At 42.5% G+C, this 17875-nt stretch overlaps 1 protein-coding gene across 1 annotated transcript in view; it reads left to right on the top strand.

Moving 5' to 3' along the window:
* Positions 1–11098: 11098 nt before the first annotated feature.
* Positions 11099–17875, top strand: part of sand (potassium two pore domain channel sandman) — a 56071-nt gene continuing 49294 nt past the window's right edge. Inside the window, exon 1 of the mRNA XM_073955097.1 lies at positions 11099–11644. The gene's annotated coding sequence lies outside the window, so the exon portion shown is untranslated. The remainder of the gene's footprint in view (positions 11645–17875) is intronic.

Here is a 17875-nt window from a genome sequence, read left to right as displayed (position 1 = left end):
CATGATTTACATGCGCAAGCGCGACTTTACATATGTGCAATTTGGCTGTTGGGAATTTCTTATCCTATATGTTAGTGGCTAACTCAAAACGTGGGAATGTATTGAAAAATTAGGGGGAAACGTTTTTATAGCCTACTATGCAAATGCATAAATTTTTGCATATGCAAAATGTATGCATTTTACATATTTTCTTATGCAACAAATATTTCAATAATAGATACAAAAATGTTTGTATGTACAATTTTTCTGTTTAAAATTCTTTTCAGACAAATCAATAAAATGGGGAAATGTATAAAGACAGCTTCAACCTTCAAAATACAGAAAATCGCTAGGTATCGTTCTATGGGGGCTATATGACGGCCTGAACCATTACCGACAAATTTTAGGTGGATAGTTGTTTACCCCAAGGAAGACGTAATACCAAATTTCAGCAATTTTGGCGGGATATTGAGGCCACAACCTTCAAAAAACCGGAAATCGGGAGGTACCGTGCTATGGGGGCTATATGAAAATGTGGACCTATACCGACAAATTTCAGGTGGAAACTTATACCCCCAAGGCAGACTGAATACCAAATTTCAACCATTTCGGAGGGATATTGAGGCCACAACCTTAAAATACCAGAAATCCGGAGGTACCGTTTTATGGGGGCTATATGAAGAGAAATTTCTGGTGGAAAGTTTTATACCCCCAACGAAGACTAAATACCAAATTTCAGTCATTTCGGTGGGATATTGAGGCTACAACTTTCAAAATACAGAAAATCGGGAGGTACCGTACTATGGGGGCTATATGAAGACGTGGACCCATGCGGACAAATTTCAGGTGTAAAGTTTCAAACCCCTAACGAAGACTGAATACCACAATTCAGCGATTTCAGGCCGATTTTTAGACCACAAATCCATGTATATATTTTTGCATATGTTCGTTTTATGCAAGTATGTAAAAATATGTCAAAATATGCACGATATGCAAAATATGCACACATTTCTGGGCCTAATTCGTTTTATTTTGTGATAAAACGAGTTTCTGTCTAATCAGATCTTCTCTACGACCATCCTAACCATATATGGATTTGCATAGGATTCCGCTGTCTACTTATCAGTTCCTTGTTTTTTGTTTGGATATGTTCCGTCAATGCCATTGTCTTGAGTTCATAAATGCAGAATGTCTTTTTATAGGCAACACCTCGAGTTCACAGAGTCTACAGTAGTCAGCAACGTCATCATCCCATTTAATGGTAAAGGCCCTAATATAGCAGTGCCCATTAATAATTCCATTACTCTTATTTCGATTTTGCTCAGGTTCAACAGTGAGGTTGTTCTTTCGGCTGACATAGTTTGCCAGATGGATCTTGACGCATTGCACCTAGATTCGTTATGCCTGAGAATCATGGCTCTTTCGTCGAAGAACGTCTCAGTATGTTGGAAAAGGTGACATATGGATGGTTTGATTGAGTCGATCTGTAGATTGCGATCTTCGTTTAGCTAAATCGTCTGCTTTTTCGTTTCCCATAAAATCGCATTGTCCTAGTACCCAGTATAGTCGATAGCAATTAGTGTTTTCAAAGCTGTTCTACACTCAAGGACGACCTCAGGCTTGATGTTACAGGATTTGATGGCTTTAAGATCCGCTTGATTATCCACGAAGATTGTCACCGGTTCAAAGATCTCTGAATTTAAACTTTTTATCAATTCCGCTATCTTCCAAATCGCGATGATTTCAGTCGCTATCTAACCTGTAAGTGTATTCAAGACCTAGCCTTTCACAGTAGACGCCAGTCGTCTCACGCTCTCTGAGATACACCTCCCTAGGGGAGTCAACCGCTGCTCTTGCAACCATCCCTCCGTCCCCGTTACAAGGTGTTAGGATTTTGCATCAGTAGGTGGGGGACCCAGATTGAAAGGATACGTCTGGGCGGAATCTCAGCTGAGGAGACCACAGAAAGATCATTATTTGCTTTGACTCTCCGTTTAGGTAATTACCAGAGAAATACAGGTCTTGAAAATTGATAGGTCCAAATTTTACACAAGGATAAGGTGAGAATGCTACAATTTGGAGCCCAATCACTTCAGATTTCTGATTATGTTGTTGACTAAAGCAGTAGTCAACAGTATCGTCTCTTTCCAATTTGCAGGACATTGGTCCTATTCTGCAGTGACCCATGAATATTTCTACCATTCATTTCAGGTCGAATTTGTTCATGGAGAGTAGGGATGTAGTTCTTCGTTGAAGTGTAGTTGTGGCGATATGTAATCACCACCACTGATTACCTCCGATTACCTTATCCCAGTGATAGATTTTAGGTTTAGGTTTGAGGGTGCGCAGCTGCTGTAATGGCAGTCGCTCCACACGGAGATCCAGAGGTCCATTGTGATCATCCTGATTATTGAAAGAGTTGTGATGGTGGTGTTGAGTTGTTTAGGCGAGGATTACGTAAAAGATTATGATGATGGTGGTTGATGATTTTGGACTATTGCTTCTCATATGTTTTCAACTGTTGAAGGTGGTGAGTTGAGAAAAAACATTGTTTTTGTGGTGGCAATGGTGTTGTGATAAATTGAGATTTGACGAAGTAGATGTTGTTATCCCTAGTAGAGACGACTGGAACCGCAGTAACCCCCTTTAAATCGGCGACTATCTTTGTGGATAGTCAAGTGGCTCTTAAAGCCATCAAATCCTGCAGCATCAAGTCTGAGGTCATCCTTGAGTGTAGAATAGCTTTGGAAACGCTAACTAACAGCTATCGACTATGCTGGGTACCAGGACACTGCGATTTTATGGGAAATGAAAAAGCAGACGAATAAACTAGAAGAGGATCGCGGTCTACAGATCTAGCAATCGATGACTCAATCAAACCTCCCATTTGTCACCTTTATCGAAATATTAAGACGTTCTTCGACGAAAGAGCCAGAGAATTATGGCATATGGTCAGCCAAAAGAACAAACTCACTGTTGAACCTGAGCAGTTCAATCTGGCTCTGGGTCAATCTCCAGTTCCAGGAAAATGGAAAATGGCTTCGATGTGATGTAGCCACAGATCCACTGGAGTTAGATGAGTAGGTTTGGCGGGGCAGTTGAAAAGGTGCTTTGTGTCGTGCGGGCCCATGCCGCATACTGGGCAGATGTCTTCCGCCCAATAAGAAGAATTTAGGCGACTGCAATATCCCGAGAGTAGTTGAGCCAAAACTACTCTGGTTTGTCGTGGCAGCTGACGCTCCTCAGTTGAAAAGGTGCTTTGTGTCGTGCGGGCCCATGCCGCATACTGGGCAGATGTCTTCCGCCCAATAAGAAGAATTTAGGCGACTGCAATATCCCGAGAGTAGTTGAGCCAAAACTACTCTGGTTTGTCGTGGCAGCTGACGCTCCTCAGATGGGGGCTGTACTCCGAGGACTTTATTCACACTGTATTTTGGCTTATGACCTTAGCAACTGCATCCGTGTAAATGCTATTTAAACCTCCTTGATATTCCTGTTGATCTAGGGGTTCTCTCCTGTATCTCCTGTTGGACCTCTTCCTCTAGAGCATATCCTTCTTGATGTTGGGTGTGTCGGGCCTAGCCAGCAGATGGCGATTGGGATGGCTCTCACGGTAACATCCAAGCAAGTACTGTAACGAAAGCAACGTATTGTGTTGCTGTACTGGAAGAATCTTTGCCTCCTCGTGTAGATGGTCCATTGAAGATTTGAGGAGGCACCCTGTTGCTGTTCTCAGGGCGGCATTCTTATCACATAATCTCGGGGCCGAAACTGGAGCCGCATAGCTTACCACAAACCGACCTATCGCGTTATATGCAGTCAACAAGGTTTCTTTATCTAGGTACTTGAGGACATGCATATTCCTCGAGTGGAAAAAGGTGGTAAGATCGTTTAAATAGGTGTTCAGTCTCTCACAGATGTCATCAGGACAGGTACCTGACGCCAGGATCGTGCAATCATCCGCATACGTTACGATTTCGATGCGGTCTGGAGAGGTAGAGGTTAAACAGTTCCGGAGATATCACCCCACCTTGGGGAACTTCCTGTTTCACTCTACGGGGTTTGGACTTCTTGTTCCTGAATTCCAAGTACTGGCGTCCACACATATAATTGACTATCCAACGTTTCAAGCTTGGCCGAAGGGTTGTCTGCTACATCTACATCAAAGGCTTTTGATAAGTCAAGCGCCACCATCACTGTTCCATCACACAGCGGTCTCTGGATGAGTCCTTGACAAATATATGTGGATATGGCATGTAGCGCTGTTGTCGTGCCGTGCTGCTTGTGGAATCCATGCTGATGATCGGCAACTTTATATCTATTTCTGATACTGTGGAGGACTAAGGCCTCAAGAGTCTTTGCTACAGGCGACATAAACGAAATCGGCCTGTACGATTCACTTTTGCTGGCATCCTTGCCTGGCTTCCGTAGTGGGACCACCCTGCCCATTTTCCAGACTTCGGGAACAATGAGGGTGGCTGGCGACAAGTTGAGAACTTTAGTGAGATACTCCACTCCCGGCTCATCCAGCTACTTCAGCATTATCATGGAGATTCATTCCATCAGGGCCCAACGCATTGGATGATTTGGCGTTCCTGATGGCATTGGCAACATCATCCATTGTAAACTGTGGTGGTTTATCCTCGGCAGAAAGAGATCTGATGCGACGTAAAACTCTTCTCTTCGCCTTGTCAATCTCTGGTGCTCAACAAATAGTAGATTGAAATAACTTGCGCATCTCTTCGGGTCAGTCAACGTAACGTCGCCAAACGTCAGGGTTGCAGAGTGACACATGTTTGTAAGTCACGGTAATTGGTAGTCCAGGATGATGCCGAGTTACTAGGCTTCTAAAGAGCGCTCTAGGGAGACTCCGTCAGGCTGAATGGTGTAACCTTTCTCTTGTTCATAAACATAATCAGTTGTGTTTTGAATGGGTTCATTCTAAGACCATTCTTGTATGACCTTCTCGATAGTTTGTCTAGAACTCCTTGCATGAGTTCCAATAGTGTTCCGTGTTCCAATTGATCAGTATAGGGAAATACCGAAGTTTGAGAATGCATTATGGATTGGTCCAATGCACCTTCTATATCAAGAAAGACTGCTAACGTATAGTTCCTCTCCTTCATATTCCTCTCGATAAGACCCACTAATTCATTCATTCAGTGCGGTCTCCAACGATTTGCCTTTGATATAGAGATGTTGGGTATGACTAATAGCGATATTTGAAAGCCTGGTCGTGATTCCATTTCCAGCGGTCTTTATTCTTTGGGAATTGGGTGGTTTGTTTTCCCCGCTTTGGGTATGTACGTCACAGTGACACAGACAAGCTCTGAAAACGTGATCCAGATGTGGGATCAATATCTCCACTGCATTTTATAGCATTGTACGATAGATACCGTCTGGACCGGATGATTTGAAGGGCTTGAAGGTGTTTATTACCCAAGCTAACTTTGGGCGACTTATGATCTCGCCCCCTCCTGTGGCTTGGTGGCATACGTTTGGAGCGCTTGAGTACTCTGGTGTATACATGGCGTTGGACTAATGCTGCTTTGACTAGGAGATCCAGAGTTTATAGACCGGAGTTATTCGATGTGTCATCTGACCGTCTGATACTGCCGATGGATTTGGGGTCCTTCGAGAGTATTCTAAGGAATTTGGCTACGTATTTTACTCTTGTACTTATTGAAAGACCCTTTGTAGTTCTCCCAATCTGTGGACAACTTCCTCTTATTGGCTCTGTTGTAAAGCCTTCTGCTTATCTTCCCAAGATTTGCTAGATCTTTCGACCACCAGACCGGATGACATCTTCTGCGCGGATGAGTAAGTGGGTAGCCGGTCTCATAGCTGTGAGGGATTCGTCTTTGTTAATGAGGGCTCTATTCAAAAACTTCGTCCCTGATTCTATTTTACCCCTGTTACATATTCTAAGATTATGTCTCGAAATAAACTCCAATACGGATTTATCCCTGACATTTGTGTGGCCAACGTCATTGGCGTCACATCCTAGGATTATGATGTATGACCTCCCCATCTCCACAACGAGTCTTTCCATTTTAGCATTTTAAACCCTGATTCTTCCACATGTTTTGTATTAGGTGGAACCGTATCCATCCTAGACCCAAATGTAGTTTGCCCTTAGGTATTCTTGCCACTAAGTGTATATTGACAACCAGTTTCCATGTGCTGGTCTGGAGATTGGGATTCCTTATTTTCACAACAGATGACCTTAATTCCTCTGTAGGAGGCAGCGCTGCCGAATTTCGTGTACTCCCTCGCCCAAGAACACAATGTCACGCACACGATATTCGATTAACATCAATCGATTATCACCGATCTTGCCATCAGGATCAGATCAATGACTGCTACTCGAAGTTCCTCTGGTACCATTGGTCTACTAATTTTCTTTTCAGCGCTGTTACCCCTGAAAAAAGTACCGGAAGATACCTTGTGTGTGTGATGTCAGTAGTGGGTGCAGTGGGTTACTCTGGACCTGTCGACGTGAGGGACTACGACAGGGACGATGTTGCTGCATGAACACAGATCCCAATGAGTCGTCGTCTGATTACGAAACTCCCCCACAGCAACAGCACATACAGCATATAACACCAGCCGTTGATGTTTCAATTCAAGAAAATGCATGCTTTCCGGTATTTAATTGCAATGGGCTTCGAGGTAAGATCGGGGAAATAGTGGACTTCATGAGTCGGAAGAATATCAAGGTCGCGGCGGTGCAAGAAACCAAGCTCAACAACAACTGCAGCTTACAGCGTTGTGATGGTTGATGCTAAGGAAGGATGGCACCAGCAATGGGGGTGGGGGGATTAGCTTTCCTATTGCACCAGTCTGTTCAATACAGACTTATCTCCCTTGACCCATACATGGAATGTATGGTGGTAGCAGTCAGGTGTGGAACTGCCGAGACAGAGTTGCTGAACGTATACATCCCGCCGATAAATAACTGTATCTCAGGTTACGAGCCTAACATTAGTCCGCTCTTGGAAGATCATAAACGTCTGGTCCTGGAGGACTTTAATGCGCATGATGAGATGTGGCATTCGGTCCTCGGAAACGACCAGAGGGGTACAGTTGAGCAAATTGAGAGCTCTACGTTTTGCTCGGTCAATTCGCCAGACATAACCAACCTGTCAACTGGTCTGACGAAAGACGTCACCTGACAACCCGTCATTTCCCTTGGATCAGACCATCTTCCATAATTGTCTCCATTAGCTCATCCTCTGCTCATCCGCTAATTATGGGAAATCTGATTGACCGAGTTCCAGAGAGTTCACTAATCACCGCTTCAGAGAATTGCCCAATCTTTCTGATGTTCGGGTAGCGGAAAGGACGTTGCGACATATCATCACTGCCGCAGCCGCTCACCATGTATCTGCTGGTCGAATACCCGAAGTAAGACCAAACTTCCCAGCAGAGGCGACGGGATTAGCAAATGAGCGTGATTAGCTTCGCTGAACCAACCACAATGACCCCAGAGTCAGGGAGCTGACACTGGAAGTTAACAGGCTGGTTGGCATAAGTGGAACAAGTGGTTAAATCATCGGAAGAGTTGCAACATTGGAACCGGTATAAGTGAATTGTGACCTCAGTCACGTTTGGCGACGTTACGTTGACTGGCGACGTCATTGTTCCCGAAGTCTGGAAGATGGGCAGGGTAGTCCCGCTACTGAAGCCAGGCAAGTATGCCAGCAAAAGTGAATTGTACAGGCCGATTTCGCTTTTGTCGCCTGTAGCAAAGACTCTTAAGACCTTTGTACTCCCCAGCGTCAGAAATAGGTATGCATTTGCCGATCATCAGCATGGATTCCTGCTTACAGCACAACAGCGCTGCCCGCCATCTCCATACATATTTGTCTCCACTCCAAGCTGTTTGAGGACATTGAGTAGACAACCCTCCGGCCAAGCTTGAAGAGTTCCAAACCTCGTAGAGTGAAACAGGGATTTCCCCAAGGTGGGGCGAAATCTCCGAAAGTGTTTAATATCTACCTCTGCTGTATTCCGCCCCCTCCAGACGGCATCGAGATCGTAACGTATGCGGATGTTTGTACGATCATGGCGTCAGGTAACTACCATGATGACATCTGTGAGAGACTGAACCCCTATTTAACCGATCCTACCACCTTTTTCCACGTAAGGAATATGTAGATATTCGCTACTGAATCTACGGCCACTCTGTTCGCCACATGGACGGCGCAGTATAGAAGAGAGTTGGTCCAGAATTCCGAGCACAAACGTCCCCAAAATTCTAGGGGTCACATTCAACACTACGTTCACGTCGCTGGCGCATGCCGCAGCTATCTGCGACAAGCTAAAAATTAGGAACAAGGTCCTCAAGTACCTAGCCGGCAGCACTTGGGGTGCAGATAAGGAAACCTTGTTAACTACATATAACGTGATAAGTCGGTCTGTGTTAAGCTAAGTGGCTCCAGTTTAGTCCCCGGGATTATGTAATACGCAATGGGGAAAGATTCAAACTTGTCAGAATGCCGCTCTGAGAACAGTAACAGGGTGCCTGCTCATGTCTTCAGTGGAGCATTTACATGAGGAGGTAAAGATTCTTCCAGTACATCAACACAATGAGATGATTTCGTTGCAGTACTTGCTCGGGTGTTGCCATGAGAGCCATCCCAATCACCATCTGGTTGGTAGGCGCGAAACACCCAGGCACATCATGAATGATATCCACACTCTAGAGGAAGAGGTCCAACGGGAGATACAGGAGAGAACACCTAGATCAACAGACATATCAAACAGGTTTGAATAGCATTGACACGGACGCAGTTGCTAAGGCCATAAGGAAATATATTGTGAATGAAGTCCTCGGAGTACATCCCCCATCTATCGCAGCTGAGGAGTTGGGCCAAAACCAGAGTAGTTTTGGCCCAACTTTGCTCAGGATATTGTAGTCGCCTAAATTGTTATTGGCAAAGATCGATCGCACCATGCAAAACATCTGCCCAGTATGCGGCATTGGCCCGCACGACTCACGATATCCACTTTCCTGGAACTGGAGATAGACCAAGAGCCAGATTGAGCAGAAGAACGAACACACAAACATACAATAATAAACACTGGTACAACAACACGCTCCTGTTTTTGTCTTTGGGGGCTATGGGAGGCGATGGGAGTCTCTATTTTGCCTCTTCGGTCATCAAGATAAGAGAGATTTCTCTTGGACAAGTGAGGGTGTGCTATTACGAAATTTTTTACCACCTTGAGATTAATCCTGATTAGTTTGCACTCTCCTATCGAGCTGGATGAAGCTTTATTGCCGAAGTACTTCCTGAGGAAGTTCATTTTGGTATTTCTGTTTTTCGCTGAGTTTTCATACCATCAGCATTTATGCTAACGAGGGTATATACACTTTCATACGGACAAAATGTGTCTCATCGAAATAATGGTTTTAGATCCCAAGTGTGTTTGGACGAAATGTGTTTCAGACAATTTGAGCAATGTCCGTCCGTCTGTCCATCAGTCTGTCTGGCTGGCTGGTGCGTACGATATCTCTCGAACTAAGCAACATATCGGGTTCAAAATTTGGAATTCGTAATATTTTGTTCAAACTTAGTTTATGTCCGAAGATGGGCCATACGGGTCAACTCCTTTGGGTACCTCCCCCACAAAAGTCCACAACTGTTCGCTAAAATTGGGCGCACGATGACACTCGAAGGGAGTAACCGACTTGGTCATAACTTTGGACATCGTAATATTTCTAAGAGACATAGATCAAGTTCGAATATGGACTATATCTCAATATATTTGGTCCAAACTTAGTTTATGTTCAAAAGTGGGCCCTATCGGTCCATTCCTTAGAGTACCACCCACATAAATTATCAACATTTTTGTTTAAGTGCGGTTAAGGGTCTGTGCGAGAATCCTATAAAAATTTTTACCGAAGGTTTTCCTAGTAGCCCTGTTTACAGCGATATGATGTTTTTTCGTGGACAAGTCCATGTTTCCTGATATAATGGTCCTATAGTGAGGAATGTCTCCCCAAATTAGACACACTTCCAAAATGGACTATGTCGGCCCATTCCTCTAGGTACTTCCACCGCAAAATTTTTGAGATTTTATCCTAATCCATCTCTTTGTCGGCAAGTTCATACGCCCAATCTGAAGACCCCCTAAATATATACGTTTTTTTGGGAAAAAGATGTTCAATTCACAAAGGCTGAGAGTATACCTCTGTCGACAAAGCCGACGGATACTGTTTTACTTGTTAATTGTTAGATCCATAAGTCATAGATTAATGGGGGAGTGGGGATTCACCATTTCATAGCCCTCCAGTACCATGGCAAGGACTTCACAGCCAAGTCTATACTGTGTTGAGACGCTCAGGTATCAAGGAGGCTCCGTTCTAATACAGTTGGTACCCTAAGGGCACAGCTTGGTCTGAATACTCTTCCATTTCATTGCTCGTTTATTATCTTACCACCCCCAAAACGTTTCTTTGCCTGCACTTCAGATGCTACTGGCTAGTGACTTAAGGACCTTCTTGCTACTTCTTACCTTGTCGCAGATTGTTCTACAGTCGACCTGAACATTCAATGGCATTTTCATTTCCCTGTTGTTAACAGATCGACCCTAAATTTAGTGGCGGGTTGATTACAATCTCATTCCTGGGGGTTCTCTGTACCGTATTGACCCGAAATTAATCATTTCTCTTTTGTGCAAATTTATCATTCCGTACCACTGTGTCGATATCTGAACTGGTCGGTAAGATGAAAAAAAAAGAAAACATTTAACGAAAAAGCCTTCCCTCCTCACTCAGTTCGATACCACCATCCACATTTTCTTCGCTCAACAAGTGTTTTTCCACAACTGACGTCTTATTTCTCTTTGTTGGACAAACAAAATGTAATAGAATTACCAAATATTTTGGTATGTGTCTCTCTTCAGCCAGCAGTGCTTCGAAGAAATATGGACACAAGCGTCTCCCACTGACGTCACAATGAAAACGTCAGTGATGGCCGCTGCGGATGCTGTTGTTGTGGATGATGCCACGAGAATTATAACGTACCAAAATATTTATCTCTCACACAAATCGTTCGTTCGTCCAGTCTGGTTGTCTGTCTGATCTGTTCTGATTTGGGTTCTGTTGCCTGGTTCGAAGATGAGAAAAACCAAGGCAAACATTTAGTAGCGGTTATTCCGGTGAACGGTGAAAAACTCAGAGATTTTCCGGCGGCAATGGTAACGCTTTGAAACGAAACGAAAAATCCAAAAAACGACGTGAGTGCAGTGCCACGAAACAACAACAACAAAAAGAAGAAGGCCAATATTCAATGGTGATGATGACGGTGTGACGATGAAAACACGGCGATCGGCAAGCTAAAAATAAATATTCTTCATTAATTTTAGTGGTGGCGTTGTTGTTGTTCTTATTATTGCTGTTGTGCTTCATGCGGAATAAAATTGTGTTATTTTTGGTGTAATTTGTGTTGTTTTTTAGTACTTAAAATTCAGTTAAAAGTGTGAAAATTGCTTTCAAAAATCATAAAATAATTATTAAAAAAATATTGTGCTGTTTTAAGAATACAAAAAATATAAAAAATAACAAAAAATATAAGTATTAATAAAAATTAAAAAAAAAATAAAGTGTAGTCAGTCCAATTCTCTTTTGCGGAATACCCATTAAATACTACTCACGGTAATTAAAAGAAACTTATTGTTGTTTTTGTTATTATTTCCACCCAGAGAAGAAAAAAATGTTTTTCTAAATACGATGATGAAATGAAAAATTGTTATTCGTTGTGTATTTTTGTTGTTTTGCTAAGACAGAATGTATATTTGGATTTGCATCCATCATACATTTGTTTGGGTGTACGTCCATATGTATGTATGTATGCATGTGCAGCAAGTTGGCCATGTCTGTGTCCATACATATCTACATGTGGTGTTTTTTTCTTTTGGAATCGTTTAGTTTTGCCTCCGAATGTGTGACGTCTTTGGTAAGACGTTTTTTTATCATTTAGCAATGTGCCAATAATGCACAATGGGTTGAAAATGACTATAACAGAACATCTGATCTTGAGGCCGAACTTAGAATAGACTTCCAAGTCCTTGATTTACTGCGCTACTCTAGCTTACAACAACGACTAAATTTGTTTGTTGTTGTAACAGTATATTTATTATATGTTTTTAAGTTCGTTTTTATACCATCCACCATAGTATGGAGGGTATATTAAGTTTGTTTTTCCGTTTGTAACGCATTGATCAGGGTAAAAGATGCGTCTTTTGTTTGCAGGCAGGTCAAGTTCGATGATGAGCTTTATCGGTCTACGTTTTGGTATAGCCTCCATATAACGGTACCTCCGGATTGTCGGAATTTAGGGGATTTTAGCTAAAATTTTTAACCGAACTACCTGTAATTTGACAGTTAAGGTTCCTAGTGGCCACAAAATACCTCCATCAAAAAATTGTCAACATAGTTCTACGTTTTGGTATAGCCTTCGTATAAGAGTGACCGAACTACCTGTAATTTAACAGCTGAGGTTCCCTGTGTTCACGAAACATCCCCACCAATAATTGTCAACATAATGCACGTTTTGGTATAGCCCCCATATAAGGGTACCTCCAATTTTTCTGTATTTTGAGGATTTTAGCACTATTTTTTAACCGAACTGGCTGTAATTTGACATTTGAAGTTCTGAGTGGCCACGAAACCTCTCCACCAAAAATTGTCAGCAAAGGTTCTTGTTTTCGTATAGTCCCCATATAACGGTATCTCCAGATTTTCGGTACTTTGAGGATTTTAGCTATGATTTTTAGCGAAACTAGCTGTAAAATCGTTATTTTGGTATAGCCCCCACATAACGGTACCTCCCGTATTTTTTGGATTTTAGGTAAAATTTTTAACCGAATTAGCTGTAATTTGACATCTAATTAATTTGGGGCACGAAACTTCTTCACTAAAAATTGTCAGCAAAGGTTTCTGTTTTGGTAAAGTCCTCATATAACGGTACCTCCCGATTTTCGTTATTTTTGAGCGAACTACCTGTGATTTAATCTTTGAGGTTCGCTGTGGCCATAAAACATCTCCACCAAAAATTTTCAACATAGGTTCAACTTATGGTACGGCCGCCATATAGCTGTACCTTCCGAATTCCGGTATTTTGAGGATTTTAGCTAAATTTTTGACCGAGCTACTTGTAATTTAACATTTGAGGTTGCCTGTGGTCACAAAACTTATTTATATGATTCACGTTTGCTGGTATCCTTGCCTGGCTTCAGTAGCTGGACCACCCTACCAATATTCCAAGTGTACACTGAGGTGGAAGCCGCTGGCAGGAACATTGATGTTGTGTGATTCCGGGTCAATCCGGTACGAGAGAACCCGCTGCCCTAAATCAACAGGCATATCTGGCAGGTCTGAATAGCATTTACACGGACGCAGTTGTTAAGGCCATAAGCAAATAAAATGTGAATAAAGTCCTCGGAGTACATCCCCCATCTATCGCAGCTGAGGTGCGTCAGTTGCCACGACACACCAGAGTAGTTTTGGCTCAACTACGTTCAGGATATTGTAGTCGCTTAAATTACTCTATTGGGCAAGTATCGATAGCACCGTGCAAAACATCTGCCCAGTATGCGGCATGGGCCCGCACGACACACTGCACCTTTTCAACCGCCCTGCCAAACCTACTCATCTAACTGCAGTAGATCTGTGGTTACGTCCCATCGATGCAGCCACTTTCCTGGAACTTGAGATTGACTCAGAGCCAGATTGAGCAGAAGAACGAACACGCAAACACAATAATAAACACTGTTACAACAACAACCAATATTCCAGAATTCCGGAACAGGTTGAGAACTTTAGTGAGACACTGTTTCAGCATCAGGATGATTTAGGGTTCCTGATGACATTCCCAACATCATCAGTTGTAAATAACAGGAAGAAATCTAATGCGACGTAGTAGTCTTCTCTACGTCCTGTCACTCCAGGGGTGCTCGACAAACTGTGGATAAAAATAGCTTGCGCACCTTTTCGAATCAGTCAGCTTAACGTCGCCAAACGTGAACGATGTGCGTGGGCAGCAACAGGTTGAGAACTTTAGTGAGACACTGTTTCAGCATTACCATGAAGATGAAGATTCCATCAGGATGATTTAGGGTTCCTGATGACATTCCCAACATCATCAATTGTAAATAACAGGAAGAGATCTAATGCGACGTAGTAGTCTTCTCTTCGTCCCGTCACTCCAGCGGTGCTCGACTAACTGTGGATAAAAATAGCTTGAGCACCTTTTCGGATCAGTCAGCTTAACGTCGCCAAACGTGAATCCACGGCATTGACCTGAAACCATAGTGTTTCGGCCAGCGGCTGCCAACCCAGCATTAATCCTATGCTTCTACGTAGGTTTCATTCTGCTACAACAACAGCTGAGGTCCTATCTTCCTTTTTTTCCAGGGTTCGAGAGTGACCGTTGACATATTCACTTCTGGGGTAACCGGAGTTGGCACGACAAAGCTCATCGCGCTCATTTGCTATTCCGTTGCCTCTGCTGGGAAATTTGGTCTCACTTTGGGTATTCGATCAGCAGGAGGTGGAGAGCGGTTGCAGCATTGATGATGACACGGACCCTCAATTCTGTTACCTGAATATCAAAAGGATTGTGCAAAACTCTGCAGCAGTGATTGATGAACTCCCTGAAACTAAACCAATTGGCTTTCCTATGATTGATGAAAGTGCGGCCTATAGAGGTGATGAAATCGAGTGGTCTGCTGATGGAGACAATTATGGGGAGATGGTCTGATCCAAGAGAAACGACTGGTTTCTAGGTGACGTCATTTGTCAGAGCAGGTGGCACGATGGGTATGTCTGGCGAACTGTGATACTTCGCTAATTTTTGTAGGGGCGTCCTCATTGACCATGCTAAACCTGGAGCTATCAGTCTGCTCAGCCAGCACTATACCAATTTGGTCTTTTCCGATAACCGATTGTCACAACTCATGATAAGCATTAAAGTTTCCCAATACCAGACGCTTATGACCTTCCAAAAAGGGGCTAATGTTGGGCCTATAACCTGGAGTAGAGCTATTTATCGGCGAAGTGTATACGTTCAGTAACTCTACCTCGGGCAGATCCACACCTGACTGATACCTTCCATGCACGGGTCATAAGAGCCAGGCTCAAGCTAGATAGGTCTGTATTGAACAGACAGGAGCTCCTTCCTCAGTACGTTGTAACCATCACAACCCCGATAGCATCAGTTGTTGTTAAACTTGGTTTCCTGCACCGCCGCCACATTATATCCAATCCAATATTTCCTCAATTTTACCTGGAAGTCCATTTCGAAGTCCTGTCATATTGTGTTTCTACGAAGTTTGAGTGTGGTGGATGCGGATGTGACAAAATGAGCACATCCAAGTTGGTAATGGATTTTCCTCCATTCCGGCACGGACAAAAAGAATTTGGAGCAGGCATTCCGGGATATGATGCTCCCAACGCAGAAAAACATACGCCGCAGTGGGATTGAAGTGTGCACTCAATTTATTCGTTGTCGTCCACAAAAGCCAAGGTGCCAACATCTGAGGGAGAGTTTCGGAGACAGATTACAAACCCCCGTCGGCAACGGTTTCTTTAGGCCCTCCACTGTAACATACTTATATTTCTCCATGGTTGCATTTTATTTCAGAAGACCATTCCCGAGTCAACTTTGGTCTGCGGGGAGATATGTTGAGTTTTATGTGGGTACCTACCTTCCGCTCTAACCCCATGGTGTTCTCAACCAACCGACACCCTTCACGCCGCAGTTGGGTTCACTACCTTTATAGTGCCGTTTCCCAGGTATTATTGTTTCACATAATTTACTATGCCGGTTTTTAATCTGTGCTTTGCTAAAGAAAATACTGAACCACTGTGAATTGTAAAAATTAAAAACATATGGTATCAATAGAATATGTCAGTGTCCGGTCTGGGCTGGCTAACGACTAATCGCATTTATTTATATTTGTACAATTTTTTCTTTCTCTTTTTAATTTAAAATTTTTACTTTCGCCTTCTTCTTTGAACGTCTGTTAATTAAACACAATTTTTTCCAAATTTATCTAAACAAAAAAGAGGGAAGAAAAAACAATCACGTCATATTTGTTGTTTAATATTTTCCAAAATTTATTGCCTGGTTCAAATCATTTAAGTTGATGTATATCGGGAAGGTATTGCGAGTATGACGATGATGTCCGATGATGCTAGCCGACGCGGCCGGCCAATGAACGCAAATCGTACCGGCATTGGCCATCCGACAATAATGTTGATGTATTGGACACGGGGTCTAAGTATTATTTTCGCCAACACACAAATAAACGGATTATAAAAATGTAATGGATCATAATCGTAAAAAATTCAGATTTAAGAAAAACACATTTAAAATATTCCACAAAAAAACATTTAAAACAAAAATACAACAACAAAAATCTACACAGAAAGCAATAATGATTTTCCACAGTAAAAAAAAAACAATTAAATAACGAAATTTTAGGTAATACATCTGGGTTGATGAGTTCTACAAAAGATTTGACTTCAATTTGATTTCGTGTTGTTATGCTGAACGTGTGCAGATGGCCGGCCACTCAGACAAGCAGACAGACAGACAAAACCGCATATTTATATCATGGTTCTTTTTTTGGTTATTGTTATCCGCATTTATTTTGACACAATGTTATTTATTAAAACTTGTGGATGGACACCAATGACACATATTAGCAAAAATATATGTGTATATGTAGAGAGACGTATCATAAATATTGCTATCAACATATGTAGGTATACTCTACAATACGATGTGGGGTTATTATAAGTTTGTTTTGGCCAAAAAGCATGCAACACCTTGAAATATTGGTCCTAGACTCACTGTTTATATATTTCAATCAAAATTTAATTTTGTTGCACAGTGTATTTAGCGGCAGAAATTGTATAACGTTTTTGGGGGACATATGCCGGCAGGGATATGTGACCTTGGTGATCATAGATACCAAGCAAAGCCCAGGATTTATCTTGTACATGAGAAGTACAAGGCCGACATTACTGCCACACAGGAAAACGATGGATTGGGAAAGGCGTCACAACAACACCTAAAGGTGACGCACTGTATTATAGTAGCCATGAAATAAAGCATGAGTTTGGATGTGGATTTGTGATTGATCGTAGGTTAAAACACCTGGACTCCAGCTTGATCCAGTGAAGCAAAGACGTGCTACATTTGCGCTCATGCTCCCACTGAAGACAAGGACGGACAGACCAAAGATATATTTTATAAATATATGACCGTTGTCCTGCCCATGACGTTAAAATTGTTCTAGACGATTTTAGTGCCAAAATTGTTAAGGGAAATATCTTTGACACAACAGTCGGGAAATTCAGTCTCCATAGTGAAACATCTGACAATGGAATGAGACTGATAGACTTTGCAGTTGCAAAAAACATGGTAGTTAACAGTACCAGATTAAAGCATTTCGATATTCATAATGGCAACTGGCTGTCTCCAGATCAAAGAACAAGAAATCAACTTAATCACGTTGTGATAGATGGAAAACATTAATGGAGCGTATTGGATGTACGATCGTTCCGAGGAGCAAACAAATGTAGCAAATGTACGTACCCTATTAAACGTTGCAAATAAAGTATGAGCAGACACAACACGGAAGTTGGACATCTACTCAACTGGCCTAATTACTTAATGCTAAATAAATATTGCCCACTATATGCAAACAGCCAAAAAATCAATACATGGATACCAGAGACCCTCACCAAGGAATCCATGGCATGACCAGGAGTGCCGTGCTGTTACCGAAGAGAAGAATGCGGCATATAGGTCTACTCTACAATCAGTAGCAACGCCTAGCGCACGTTAGAGGTATCGGGGGAAAGGAGAGAAGAGAA

Source organism: Musca autumnalis, unplaced genomic scaffold, assembly GCF_047663935.1.
Source record: "Musca autumnalis isolate F117 unplaced genomic scaffold, ASM4766393v1 scaffold_5, whole genome shotgun sequence".
Classification (NCBI taxonomy): Eukaryota; Metazoa; Arthropoda; class Insecta; order Diptera; family Muscidae; genus Musca; species Musca autumnalis.
Note: the sequence above shows the minus strand (reverse complement) of the source record. Positions and strands in the feature narration are given on the sequence as shown.